The sequence below is a fragment of the Aquarana catesbeiana genome, linkage group LG01 (assembly GCF_042186555.1).
Source record: "Aquarana catesbeiana isolate 2022-GZ linkage group LG01, ASM4218655v1, whole genome shotgun sequence".
NCBI classification, from domain to species: Eukaryota; Metazoa; Chordata; class Amphibia; order Anura; family Ranidae; genus Aquarana; species Aquarana catesbeiana.
In genome coordinates this window covers 794,921,066-794,936,806 of record NC_133324.1, presented here as the reverse complement: position 1 = coordinate 794,936,806, position 15,741 = coordinate 794,921,066, and positions in this window count along the sequence as shown.

Below are 15,741 nucleotides of genomic sequence, written 5' to 3'. Positions count from 1 at the left end.
CCCTTCTTGATAACGATATCGAGCGACCCAATACCGAATACTCCCATTTGACTGACAATACAGTTTTCAAAACCAGTGGAAAGAACTCAAAGAACGCTTGGAAATTATGAATAAGGACATTATAGTCAAGAAACAGATTAAATTTGGGAAGGACAAAGCTGCCTTCCACTGAGGGCCTGGCCTACCGTTGGCCTGGTAGAGGCTGGGGGTAGACGAGGCCCCCCCTCGCACCAATAATAGAAATTCTACTACTGATATTGAATCGGATTTCATCATTATCTTCCACGGTATCTTCCCTAAATATCACTCAACCTAACACTTTCATCTGCACTCAATTCCCTCACGCAAGAGACTCCGTTTTTGGGGGCAACACCCCCGACCCACGAACCCTAAAAAAAGACAAGAAAGGCCCAAAAGGCCCTAGATCCACTCAGGCACCCCTCACACAAATTACTTAATACCCCCTTGGAAGGGGCAATTGGTCAATCCACATTGCGCGGCACAATTCCCAAAATCTTAAACTCGGCTTTAATGACAAATAAATATACGAAAATCAATGAGGATGCTATTTTTTTAGACCTGAAAAAAACAACAGAGCAATCTAGATGCTTACGTCTTAAAACCCCCATTGTCCCAGTAGTACCCTCCCCACCCACACACCATACCGACCGTAATGTCATAACCTCACTCCCTACCACCCTCAATAGTGAGGAAATCTCGGTGCTACAATTAGGTCTGGGTTTTTGTCCTCTTGATGCACTGAAGGGTTACTGAAACAATAAGGACTTGTACCTGTTTGCACGTAACCTAACCTTTAGGTTTATCTATGACAAGGATCGCATCAATCTGGGACTGGAGCGTGAGCTAGCGGAGCGTACCAAAGGTTTCTCTATGGAGGAATTTAGGGCGCTCCGCGACCTGATGCTCCTGTTTTGATGAGGGCGATACTGGAGACCCCCGCAGCCTCACAGGATGGCGGGGCTCCTGGTGACATCCTCTCAAATGAACTTGCAGCAGGGACAGCTCCAATTGCTCTCCCTGCACCTAATATGCCTGGTCCTTTGGTTACCCCCAGACCAACTCCTCTACCTAAGCCCTTTTGTCTACGATTCCCCGCAGGTTTCCCCGATCTGAACACTTGCCCTGAGATATGGGCTTTTCTTCAAGCTACAATCAGTGACCGCAAGAAACAGAAATGGCCTGACTTCCCCCCCAAATCTTAGACCCCGAGTCAAACCAGAGCTCTTCGGTCCTTGCAGCAACGCTCTGATGTCGTGATTAAACAATCAGATAAGGGTGGAAACATTGTCCTTATGACCAACTACCAATACCAATCTATGTGCCTTTGCTATTCTTAACAACAAACATTGGTATAGACCTATCTCCACTACACATGTATCGTCCTTTGCACAGGAACTCAGGAGGGCTCCTTTGCACTGAGGCCTACCTCTCAGGCCTCATTGACAAAGACACCTTGGAGTTCCTGGTCCCCAAATTTCCCCGTACCCCTACCTTTTACTCCTTACCCAAGACCCATAAAGATGTACCTTTCCCCCCGGGAAGACCTATAGTGTCGGGGATAGGCTCTTTAACAGACAACGCGAGTAAATTTGTTGACGCTTTTCTAATGCCCCATGTCCGCAGCCTCCCGTCCTATATCAGAGAAACCACCGCCCTATTGCAACACCTTGAAGGAATCCAGATCCCTCCGGACGCCCCTGCTCGTGGCTGTTGATATTGAGGCCCTCTACTCCAGTATCCCCCCACGAACAGGGCGTACGGACGGCTGGATCCTTCTTAGCTGAACAAGATACAACGACTTGGCCTTTGAACCAGTTTTGTACTGACACTACTGTATTTCATTTTGACCAAGAATTATTTTACTTTTAATGATCAATTATTTTTACAAATACAGGGTGTTGCAATGGGGACGTCATGCCGCCCCAGCATATGCAAACTTATACCTAGGCGGCTGGGAGCGACATATCCATGCTCATGACCAATACACGGAGTTTCTAAACGATATCCTCATATGGTATCGTTTTATTGATGACCTCTTCATGGTATGGTCGGGCCCTAGGGACAAACTTTTACTATTTCTACGTCAACTTGACAATAACGATCTAAACCTCAAATTCACCTTCAAAATCGAGACTGAGCAAATCCCCTTCCTAGATTTATTAATTATCAAACAACCGGATGGGACCCTGGGTACTGACCTCTACAGAAAACCCACTGCTGGAATACTTTGTTGTTCGCTACTAGTGCTCACCCAAACTCCCTGGTACAGAGCATACCTTATGCCCAATACCTACGTCTACGTAGAAACTGCACACACGATAGTGACTTTAAACGCCAGGCCAAAGCATTGCGGCGAACGCCTTTTACTAAGGGGCTACTCCTCTACCAATCTGCGCAAAGCGTATAACAAGTCCTTGTTACGTTCACGACTTCTTTTACTGTTCAATGATAGGAAACCATCTCCCTCCACAGAAACAGTAAGATTTATTACGACCTATTCTGCACACCATAACGTTCTTCGTGATATTCTGGCCAAACATTGGCATCTCTTGACTGAACATCATACGCTAACTAAATACATTAGACACACACCGGAAGTGGTCTTCCGTAGAGCACGATCACTACGCGATCAACTAACCGCTAGTCATTATAATCCTCACTAAATCTGTGAGGAGGGGCCCCAACGGCACATTTCAATGTGGGGAATGCCCCCGGTGCCCTTGGGTCCACGAGAGTAGAACCGTGGTCTTACCCAATGGGGAAATTCTGTTCCACGGACTTTCGCCAACCTGTGGTACAAAGGGGGTTATTTACCTCATGCACTGTGTGTGCAAAGCTTTCTATGTGGGGCAAAAACTATTTCGGGAACTTAGACAGAGAATCGGTGACCACCTCTACGACTCAGAAAATGGCAAATTGACTACCATCGGCCGACCACATCGGCCTATACCATAGATTCGATAACTCCGTGGCCAAATTCCTGGTACTGGAGGTGGTTCATCCTAGTCCCAGGGGTGGCGATTGGGATCGCTCGATACTACAGAGGGAATCTCTGTGGATTCGACGCGACTCAACGCCACCACCCCACCCGGCTTAAATGAGTCAGTGTCCTATAGGGCCTTCTTATGAGGTCTTGTTTCATACCCCCTTCTCTTTTCTCCCCTCCCCCCCCTTCTTTTCCCTCCCTTCTCCCCCCCCCCCCTTCTTTCTTCTCCCCCATTTTTTCCTTTCCCTTCTCTCTTTCCAAACCCCCCCTTTCTTTTCCCTCTCCCTTCCTTCCTCCCCCCTTCCCCCTCCCCCACCCCCCCCCTTCTCCTCGCCTCTTCCATTACTCATACCTTGCCCTCGTCCTCCCCCCCCTCCCCTTCCATTAATTCTTCCCCTCCCCCTCCCCCCCCTCTCTCCTTCCCCCCTCTCCCTTCCCTCCCTCCCCCCCTTTTCCTCTCCCCCCCCCCCCCCGTTTTTTCCCCCCCTCCCCCCTCCCTTTCCTTCCCTCTCCCCTCCCTTTCCTTCCCTCTCTCCTTTTCCTTCTTTTCCCTTTTCCTTTCTTTTCCCTATATCCTGTCACCATTGGGTTCTATTATCAGGTATTGCGCCTGTCTGCCTAAGGTTTACCCCTAAATGTTGTGGTTGGCTGATACCCCTATGTTCATATTCAGAATCAATGCATCATGTTTTTCTTTATTTTATTATGTTTTACACATGTTGTTATTTGTATTGCTGTTACAAGGATAATCTCTCTCTCCCCCCGTTATCAGACTCTAGTGGTTGTTCCGCCTCGATCCTTCTCCCTGTGGCGGACATATGCTCGCCCTGGCAGCCTCCGGACTGCTTGCGTCTCCAAGTCTGGGAATGCGATTCCCTTTGACAGGAGCGCGCGCTTGCGCAGTAGCACCTATTGTGCACCTGCGCAGTGCGGGAGAGCAGACCCGGTGACGTCAGGGACCGCCTCGTCACGCCGTCCCTGACTTCCGGGTTGGGGTGCTCTTATAGCGGCCGGACTCGGCCGCTATGCGAGCCTACAGCCTCCTGACTCTGCGCCAGTTGAAACCGATTATCTCGGGTAAGCCCCGCTTCTCTCCTCCCCCCCCCCCCCCCGCTTCTAGTCAGGTTCCCCCCTTGTATTGTGTGTCTCCTGACTCACATTAAGCTTATTCAACACAGCCTTTCTATGTAACTCCACCTGCAGCGTTCCTGTATATCGATCTTTTGTTATCTGATACTGTTCTGTGTTAATTCACATTAACCATATCCTGGTAAACCTGAACCCTAGCTTTCTACCTCTACTACTCCCCTTTGTTTGTGGGTAAATACCCCAAAATTTCTCCCCTCTCCCTTCTAAAATTGTAGATTGTAACTTTGATGAACCTTGATTGCAGCTGCTGTGGTGATTTTCTCCCCCTACACACATCAATGGTTCCAGCTCTGGGGGATTCCCATTACTTACTTAACAGCGTCTGATTTTGTCAACCTCCCATTACATGATCTTCTATGATGTGCCTTCGTTTAATTCAACTCATGCGCTTTTCAACTAATTAATGTTCTAGGGGTAAGTGTCAGCTCTAAATACCTGTGTGCAGCCCTTTCCAATTCTGACCTGGTTTCTACACAGATGGAAGTATTGGGCTTCGGTTTTTCACTGAGCCTCACGGTTCCTTTTCCTCCCCCCCCCCCCTCCCCTCCCCCCCCCCCCCCCCGTGCCCCCCCCTCCCTTCCCCAACCCCTTCCCCTCCCTACCCATACCCTATTCCCCTTTTCCCCCTGGGCATCCCTTCCTCTTTACTATTTTTTATATTAACTCTTTCTAAACTTTTTTTGCACACTGGTTGTTTTTTTTTTTTTTTTTTTTGAGCTGTATCACTAGTACCCCTATACTTCACTCTCTTTTTTTATCCCTCGGTCCAGTGACCTATATAAATTAACCATTTAAAACCAAATTTTATTCACCAGAGGCTGTTTGCTATCCCCTGTGTTCGCCGCAGGGGGAATTTTATGGGGCTGTGCATGCCCACAGAGAAGTTCTGAACGGGTGAGCTTATCCTTACTGTATTTAATCTGTATGTAATTGTTTACCGCACATGATTTTGCTGCAACCATAACTTTCCTTGTATTTGTGGATTTGTTTGTATTTATTACAATTTTCTCTATGCTGCATTATAGACTTTGCTCTCCTGAGGAAGCGGTGAATACCGCGAAACCGGTCGAGAATCCAAGCTATATATGTACCCCCTGTGATTATTGGGTGTAACCCGTATGGTTCTATACATTGCTTTTGCTTTAAACTACAACTGTATGTGACACTGTACAAAATTTTTTTTTAAAAAAAAACTGTTTTCTATTAAAATACAACTTTTTATCATATCACTATTTCTTCCTTTCCTTACTATATACTTAGCTATATCCAGTACCGCTATAGTCCCCCCTTGCTTTCCCCTGTGTGAGGGGTTGGGATATCGGCTGATAGAAGCAGCAAAGTGCGGCCGTTCCTCACCCCCTGCCTCTCTTCACTTTGTGTAATGTTGAAGTGCAGAATTCCTCTGACAGGTGGTTTGTCTCATGTTGCTACATGTGCTTGCATGTTTTGCATTAGAAGGGACATGCTAAGCCTGCACCTACTCCATCAGTCCAACATACCTCTGTTACCTCATTCTCAGTAACTGAGTGGGGTTCCGCAGAGCACATAGCGTGGACCTTGTGTCCTCATTAACTCCTTTCTTCCTGTGCCTCATATATCAGGCCATAGATCTCTGTAATGATAGTCTGCTCCCTGTTACCATGGGAGATGGACTGCTAGGGAGGGAGCCAGAACACCGACCCCTAACTACCTGTCACATAACCAGATACTGCACCTAATGACTGGTTGCTTGTAGCATGTTCTTCCATTAGGTGACCCATGGCAACTACCTCCTCTTCCTTGTCTTGCCTAGTTAACAATTTGTAGTTGTGTTACTCATACCCTATATAGTGCTTTACAGACCCAGATTCCTTTGGATACACCAGAACCCAACATACACCCCTTTGAATGACTTCAGACCAGGCTCAAAGCAGTTGAAACAACTTTACTGCTGGAACTTAACATTATAGTGCAACAGGCAGAAGTCTTTATCCTAACTAAACCTAACTGTGCCTGCCCCAGCATACCTGCAGAGGAAAAGTCCATAAATGGTATGTCCAGAATGAAAATGTCTATAATAACGGTGACCTGACTACTCGTTCCCTAGGGTTGACCACAAGTTCCAACGGCCCTCTTCTTCTCTCTTCGTCTGTGGCTCCAAAAAATTCCCTGGGAATCTGGACCCCTCTCCCTTTTATAACACACTGGATAGGAGGTCGGACCCCAAAAAGCCCACAAACGTAGCTCGAGGGAGGCAGTAAAAACATTAACCCATTCCCCCTGGCTAGGGCAGCCAAAACTGACTAACCTGTATTAGGCAACCTGCCTACGTGCACTTTACCATAGTCTAGTAGCATCAGCTACATATAGTAAGCAGCGCTGTGTTCCTGCAGCATCCTGGTGACTTCCCGTCTGCTGCCAGAAATAGAGAATCAGGCTGAATTCTTCTCAGGAGAAGTCTTGTGTTTTTACTAATGAATACATGGTTGCCTCTGATTGGCTTATGCAGCGTACACACGAGTGGACTTTTCGACCGGACTGGTCCAACGGACCGAGTCCGGCAGACAATCCGATCGTGTGTGGGCTTCCTCGGACCTTTAGCGGACTTTTCCAGTCGAAAATCGAATGGACTTTAGATTTGAAACATGCTTCAAATCTTTCCGACGGACTCGAGTCCGGTCGAAAAATCCGCTTGTCTGTATGCTAGTCCGACTGACGAAAACCCACGCTAGGTGGCTATTGGCTACTGGCTATCAACTTCCTTATTTAAGTCCGGTGGTACGTCATCTCGTACAAATCCATCAGACTTTGGTGTGATCGTGTATAGGCAAGTCAGTCGAACGTCTGCCGGAATGGCCGTCGGACTTTTGTTGCCGAAAAGTCCGATTCGTGTGTACGCGGCCTTAGGTGGAATTTGTGATGTCACCTGCCCGTCTCTCCACTTCGGACATTCGCCTGGCCCAATGATCTAAATCTGAAATTCTACTTTTAGTTCATCTGAGGGAACATGCCATATGTTGTTTAACAAAGGAAGTAAGGCACTCCAAAGAAAAGAAATCGTTTTGATTCAAATATACACTATATTGTCAAAAGTATTGTGACACCTGCCTTCACACACACATGAACTTTAATGGCATCCCTTAGTCCGTAGGGTTCAAAATTGAATTGGCCCACCCTCTGCAGCTATAACAGCTTCAACTTTTTTGGGAAGGCTGTCCCCAAGGTTTAGGAGTGTGTCTATGGGAATGTTTGACCATTCTTCCAGAAGTGCATTTGTGAGGTCAGGCACATATGTTGGACGATAAGGCTTGGCTCGCAGTCTCCACTCTAATTCATCCCAAAGGTGTTCTATCGGGTTGAGGTCAGGACTCTGTGCAGTTCAATCAAGTTCCTCCACCCCAAACTCCCTCATCCATGTCTTTATGAACCTTGCTGGTGTGCAGTCATGTTGGAACAGGAAGGGGCCATCCCCAAACTGTTCCCACAAAGTTGGGAGCATGAAATTGTCCAAAATGTCTTGGTATGCTGACGCCTTAAGTGTTCCCTTCACTGGAACTAAGGGGCCAAGCCCAGCCCCTGAAAAAACAACTCCACACCATAATCCCCCTCCACCAATTTTTTTGTGCCAGTGCACAAAGCAAGGTTCACAAAGATATGGATGAACGAGTTTGGGGTGGAGGAACTTGACTGACCGGCACAAAGTCCTGACCTCAACCTGATAGAACACCTTTGGGATGAATTAGAGCGGAGACTGCGAGCCAGGCCTTCTCGTCCAACATCAGTGCCTGACCTCACAAATGCACTTCTTGAAGAATGATCAAACATTCCCATAGACACACTCCTAAACATTCTGGACAGCCTTCCCAGAAGAGTTGAAGCTGTTATAGCTGCAAGGGGTGGGCCAACTCAATATTGAACCCAGACTAAGACTGGGATGCCGTTAAAGTTCATGTGCTTGTAAAGGCAGGTGTCCCAATACTTTTGACAATATAGTGTACTTTTGACACATGAGCACTTCCCACTAATTATTTAAGAACCTCACTACTCTTTTTCTACTTAATATGTGTTATCATCTGGTGGTGGTAAAGATGTTGTGATATATGCTTAGATCTGAACCATATTTGGTGAGATATTGTTTTTTCACCTTATTTGGACCTGTTCTGATTGGTGCAGTACATGCAGTGGATGTCTACCTTTAATTATTGGACACAAATATTTCAATTCCAAAAAAGATGAAGAGAAACCAGACACAACAGTAAGAATAAAGGTAGTATTTATAAGTGAGGTAATAGTGACACCTGCTGAAAAAACTTTAGTATTGCATTAACAATTCCTAACTTTTTTAGGATAAGTTCACCTAAATAGATATAAATGCACATACAGTGGGTATAGAAACGAACCACCCCCCTTTAAAATAATTACATTTTGTTGTTTTGCAGCCTGAAATGAAGACAGACACATTTTTTGTTTTATTCAGCTGTATTTATTCAGTGCAACTTATGACATCCAAGTTAAAGTTATAACACCAACATGTTAGAATTTTTTTTTTTAAAACAGAATAACTGAGTTGGAAAAAGGATCACCCCCCGATGCCCCCTAAAATGACTTGTAAACTCAATCAGGTGTAGCTAATCACCTTCTGAATGGCAAACAAAGTCATTTGACTTTTAACTGTGATCAGCTGTGGTCATTTTGATTAGCTCAGCATGAAAAGTGCTTTCCTGGAGCATTTCAGTTCCTGGTAGTGCATGGGTGGCATGGCACTGTCAAAAGATCTCTGGGATAAAGTTGTGGACAGTCATAAGTCAGGAGATGGATACAAAAAAAATGCAAAGGCTTTATCAATGCCTAGAAGCACAGTGAATTCTATTATTAAAGTGGTTGTAAAGGCAGTTTTTTTTATCTTAATGGATTCTAAATGCCCTTCTGTGTGCAGCAGCATCTCTGAGCCTCATCTCTATCCAGCGATGTGCACGAGTGCCTTGGCCTTCCGGGACTCTCCCTCCTGAATGGCTGAGACACAGCAGCAGTGCCATTGGCTCCCGCTGCTGTCAAAGTCAGTTAGCCAATCAGGAAAGAGGGGCTGGAACGCAGCTCTGTGTCTGAATGGACACACAGAGCTGCGGCTCAGCTCGGTTGCCCCCATAGCAAGCTGCTTGCTGTGGGGGCACTCAACAGGAGGGAGGGGCCAGGAGCATAGAAGAGGGACCTGAGAAGAGGTGGATCCAGGCTGCTCTGTGCAAAACCACTGCACAGAGCAGGTAAGTATAACATGGTATTTTTATGGATACCTGAAGCATAGTCTCTCGCACCATTATTACTACCCACCACAATCTCAAGGGGACCGTGTTTTTGGGTATAGATAAGTTTACTGGTAAATGGAGGGGCAGCCATATGACCAGAGGGGTGTCTAAATTAGAGACCCAATGGATCTATAAGGCCTCATGTACATTGCTGCTGGTAAACGGACGTTTAGGAGCAGTTGGGCATTTTTTTCAACTGCTCCTGAACTCTCCTCTGTTATCTTATCAGTACATGTACACAGGTTAGTTTATAGTTGTTTCTAGGCAGTTGTGTTTAGAGGCTTTTTTTGGAACCCAAAAAAATGCATTCAGAAGCTGTGTTTAGAGGCATTTCAAATGCCAAATGCGGCTAAAAATGGCTAAATGTGGTAACTCGCATTTAGCCGCGTTTCATGTACAGGCGTTTTTCATTTTTGGCTATTTTGAAAAAAAAAATTTTTTTTTACAAACGCTTCTAGATACAAACGCGGCTAAACGGTCGTTTTTAGACGCCGGTTTCTAGCTGTCAAGTTAAATCGTTCCGGAGAAGTTGAACAACATCCCGTGTACATAAAGCCTTAGGTTAAAACTTACAGCCCCTACGGCATGAACATAGAGTGGGATGTGAATGCATTTATCAACAATGCATGAGTAATGGGTTTTATAGGTCTTTCTATTTGGAGTAAGCTATGATATTATTATTACTAGGTTGAGTTTCATATGGTGTTCAGAGTTCTGTAGATGCTGATCATTTTTTTTAAATGCTATTACTGTAGATTATTTTGATGTAGTATCCCCCTTTTCCACAAGATGGCGCTGCGTCCAAGTGTTATTTTCTACAATGATTTTTTTAAAATTATTTTTTAATAAATGGCACCTTTTGGTGTTTGTCAAAGATCTAATTATAGATCGTTTTGACTTTTGTTATGTAGCACTGACCCCCGAAGGAGCTGCTGAGTTATTTGGGCCTGTACTCTGCTTTATACCGCTTTGAATATCTCAGTCCCCCTGACACAGCTGTGGTGTAATAGTGTACAGTTAGAACGAAATCACAAAGGTAAGTTCACAATACTCAATATAGCATACCTGGTTGTAGTTACCTTACCCTCCTCTTGGCTGGTGATGAAAAGTAAAACAATACTCACACAGTTGTACTTAAATAATAACCGTATTTACTGTAGTTGTATTAGAAGGGTTAAACTACAATGGTTGTACTGTCAGACCAACATAGTCTGACAGACAACTAAACTTTACAAAGGTACAATACAGGTGTATAATGTCTGAAATATTATATGAGCGGTATCACAAAGTAAATAGGATAACCTTCAGAGTGAGTGTATCTCACTCTGAGCAATGTCCTATTTCCTGCGCGCTTAAAGCTGTACTAAATCAAATGTCGACTTGATTAAGTACAATACAACACTAGGGAGCTCCCTTCTTTAATATCACACTGCCCCAATATAGTAAAATAACCCAGGCCTGGTACGTTACTGAACAGTCCTTCTTTATCTTCTTTTTCTTCACTAGCAAGACAAAGTAGGTTTTGTAATCCAAAGGGTTAATGAACTCCTGGTCAAAGTAACCTGAGATATAAGACAAAGTTCTAGTGCAGCAGCACTATAACTAACTTTGATGCAGTGACTCAGTATTGAATCCTCTTGACTGTACTTGTGGGACTATGGGTCCCAGCAACTCTGTCTTGTGTAAACTGAGGTATGAAAGTGCTTCAAGAAACTTGTGGGCAACAGCCCTCTCACCCAACCAGGACAGTGTTGTCAGAAGACTCCATTCTGATGGACAGGGTTCTGTATCTGCAGTATCTTAGTTCGTTCACTGTGGCCACGCCGCCACGCTGTACTACTTCACAGAGGACCGGGAGTCCTTGGTTACCTCCTTCAAGGGTCTCTGGAATGATCACACTGCTGCTCCAGCACGCTGTGATGTAAGGCCGGATCAAGACTGCTCACAGACGACCGGGAGTCCTCGGTTACCTCCTTCAAGGGTCTCTGGATGATCACTCTGCTGCTCCAGAACGCTGTGATCTAAGGCAGGATCGCTGGCTGCTGTTCTGCTCCGCACAGGGTAGGCCGCACTGGGCTGAGGACCTCACACAGGTCCTCCCAGGCTGGCCATGCGTCTCCAAGAGCCCTAAGATGGCCGCTCCCAGCCTTTTTATAAGTTTCCCACAATGCAGTTCTGCTTTCCAAGGATCATGGGAGTCACTTTGCATTGTGGGCAGGTTAAGTTAATGTCCAGATGTAAACAAACAAAAGACTTCCAGGTCAAACTCCTGAACAGTAAAAATAAACTAAAGATCCAGTCCTTTTGTACTTTGGCCGCTAGATGGCGCCAGAGGATAAGATATAACATTAACATTAAGTTACATCAAAAATGTGTCCCTGCTACAGTTAATTCTTGAATGAATTAATATATTAAATGGATTTTTAAAGAGTAATGCTGCCATCCTTATGGCCGTGATAGTTTTTATTACATCCAGTGGCCATCTTGCTGGTGGGGACTGCTGGATTTATATACAAACACAAGTCTGTTTTTAAAGCTGAAAATGTGAGTTCATTCCCTTGTTTTTATTTACAATAAAACGCTGGTTGATATACTGCACATAGAGATTTATCTCCTTTTATCTACATGGGATGACACATGTGTGGTGAATATTATCGGAGCATTTTTGAAAAAGGAAAGCTGTTACCTGGGGTTGCTGCACCAATATTCCAGCTCGCTGTTTTAGGATTACGCTTTATGGAGATTGATGGGTTTCCTATCTTCATTCATATGTTTATGTGGCCTTTGTAATGAGAGTCCATTAACCACTTAACAACCGGCCCATAGCCAAATGACGGCTACAGGGCGGTTGTTTAACTCTGGGAGGACGTCCAGGGACGTCCTCCCAGAATTCTGCTCTCGCGCGCCCCCTAGGGCGCGCACTCGAGAGCATCCGTGATCGCCGGGTCCATAGGACCCGGCGCATCACAGATCCCAGTAAATGGCCGCTGATCGCGGCCGTTTACCATGTGATCGCTCCGTCAAATGACGGAGCGATCACATGTAAACAAACCGGCGTCATCTGATGACGCCGGTTCCTCTCCTCCCCCTCTCCTCCCCTCCTGTGTACCGATCGGTACACAGTGACCGAAGAGGCGGATGGATGGATGGCTGCAGCGTTGTGGGCTGCATCTGTAGTGCCCACAGCGCTGCACAGAGACATCCAGCCATCCATCCATCCATGCTCAGCCATCCCTACTACTCTGCATGCCCTGCAATGCTGTGCAATACTCTGCAATTCCCTCTGCAATACCCCGCAATACTCTGCCATACCCTGCAATACCCCGCAATACTCTGCCATACCCTGCAATACCCTGCAATACCCCGCAATACTCTGCCATACCCTGCAATACCCCGCAATACTCTGCAATACCCCGCAATACTCTGCCATACCCTGCAATACCCCGCAATACTCTGCCATACCCTGCAATACCCCGCAATACTCTGCCATACACCGCAATACTCTGCCATACCCTGCAATACCCCGCAATACTCTGCCATACCCTGCAATACCCCGCAATACTCTGCCATACCCCGCAATACTCTGCCATACCCTGGAATACCCCGCAATACTCTGCCATACCCTGGAATACCCCGCAATACTCTGCCATACCCTGGAATACCCCACAATACTCTGCCATACCCTGCAATACCCCGAAATACTCTGCCATACCCTGCAATACCCCGAAATACTCTGCCATACCCTGCAATACCCTGAAATACCCCGCAATACTCTGCCATACCCCGCAATACTCTGCCAATACCCCGCAATACTCTGCCAATACCCCGCAATACTCTGCCAATACCCCGCAATACTCTGCCAATACCCTGCAATACTCTGCCAATACCCTGCAATACTCTGCCATACCCCGCAATACTCTGCCATACCCTGGAATACCCCGCAATACTCTGCCATACCCTGCCATACCCTGAAATACCCTGAAATATCCCGCAATACCCAGCCATACTCTGCAATACTCAGTGATACCCAGCCATACTCTGCCATACCCAGCCATGCTCTGCAATACCCCACAAAAATCTGCAATACTCTGCCATAACCCGCAATACTCTGCCATACCCAGCCATACTCTGCCATAACCAGCCATACTCTGCCATACCCAGCCATACTCTGCAATACCCAGCCATACTCTGCAATACCCAGCCATACTCTGCAATACTCGGTGATACCCAGCCATACTCTGCAATACCCAGCCATACTCTGCAATACTCGGTGATACCCAGCCATACTCTGCCATACCCAGTCATACTCGGCGATACTCTGCAATACCCAGCCATGCTCAGCCGTACCCAGCCTCTGTATGTGGCCAGGCTGTGGAAGTCTCACACATGTGGTATCGCCGTACTCAGGAATAGTAGGAGAATCTATTTTGGGGTGTCATTTTTGGTATATACATGCTATGTGTTAGAAATATTGTATAAATGGACAACTTTGTGTTAAAAAAAAAAAAAGCGTTTTAACCACTTCCCGCCTTCCGTCATACGACGTCCTTGACTTTGTGCGGGGATATCTGAATGATGGGTGCAGCTACAGGCATCATTCAGATATCATCTTTTTCAGCCGGCGATTCCCTACACCATAAGAATGATCGTAGCGGCTGTTACACTGCTTGATCGTTCTTACGGGAGGCGAGAGGGGATGCCCCCCCTCCCGCCGCCCTCCGGTGCTTCTACCGACTCACCGCTATGATCGAAGCCAGGATCTTTTTTTTTTTTTTTTTTTTTTTTATTTCAGGAACAGCCTAGAGGTGAGATGTGGGGTCTTATTGACCCCATATCTCACTGTAAAGAGGACCTGTCATGCCATATTCCTATTACAAGGGATGTTTACATTCCTTGTAATAGGAATAAAAGTGATCAAAAATTTTTTTTTTTGGAAAAAAGTGTCAAACTAAAATAAATAAAGTAAAATGAACAATAAAAAAAAATAAAAATTTTTTAAAGCGCCCCTGTCCGTGTGCTCGCATGCAGAAGCGAACGCATACGTAAGTCCCGCCCACATATGAAAACGGTGTTCAAACCACACATGTGAGGTATCGCTGCGATCGGTAGAGTGAGAGCAATAATTTTGGCCCTAGACCTCCTCTGTAACTCAAAATTTGTAACCAGTAAAAAATTTTAAAGCGTCGCCTATGGGGATTTTTAAGTGGTGAAGTTTGGCGCCATTCCACAAGCGTGTGCAATTTTGAAAGGTGACATGTTAGGTATCTATTTACTCGGCATAACTTCATCTTTCATATTATGCAAAAACATTGGGCTAACCTTACCGTTTTGTTTTTTTTTAAAGCAAAAAACAGTTTTTTTTCCAAAAAAAACGCGTTCCAAAAATTGCTGCGCAAATATCGTGCGAGATAAAAAGTTGCAATGACTGCTATTGTATTCTCTAGGGTCTTTGCTAAAAAAACATATATAATGTTTTGGGGTTCTATGTAATTTTCTAGCAAATAAATGATGATTTTTACATGTAGGAGAGAAATGTCAGAATTGGCCTGGGTGCTCCAGAACGCCTGAAGGTGCTCCCCTGCATGTTGGGCCTCTGTATGTGGCCACGCTGTGTAAAAGTCTCACACATGTGGTATCGCCATACTCGGGAGTAATAGCAGAATGTGTTTTGGGGTGTAATTTGTGGTATGCATATGCTGTGTGTGAGAAATAACCTGCTAATATGACAATTTTGTGAAAAAAAAAAAAAGAAAAAAAAAAAACTTGATTTTGCAAAGAATTGTGGGAAAAAATGACAACTTCAAAAAACTCATCATGCATCTTTCTAAATACCTTGGAATGTCTTCTTTCCAAAAAGGGGTCATTTGGGGGGTATTTGTACTCTTCTGGCATGTTAGGGTCTCAAGAAATGAGATAGGCCGTCAGTACTTCAGGTGTGATCAATTTTCAGATATTGGTACCATAGCTTGTGGACGCTATAACTTTCACAAAGACCAAATAATATACACTAATTTGGGTTATTTTTACCAAAGATATGTAGCGGTATAAATTTTGGCCAAAATATATGAAGAAAAATTACTAATTTTCAAAATTTTATAACAGAAACGAAGAAAAATTTATTTTTTTACAGATTTTTCGGTCTTTTTTCTTTTATAGTGCAAAAAATAAAGAACCCAGCGGTGATTAAATACCACCAAAAGAAAGCTCTATTTGTGTGGAAAAAAAGGACAAAAAATTCATATAGATACAGTGTTGCATGACTGAGTAATTGTCATTCAAAATGTGAGAGCACCAAAAGCTGAA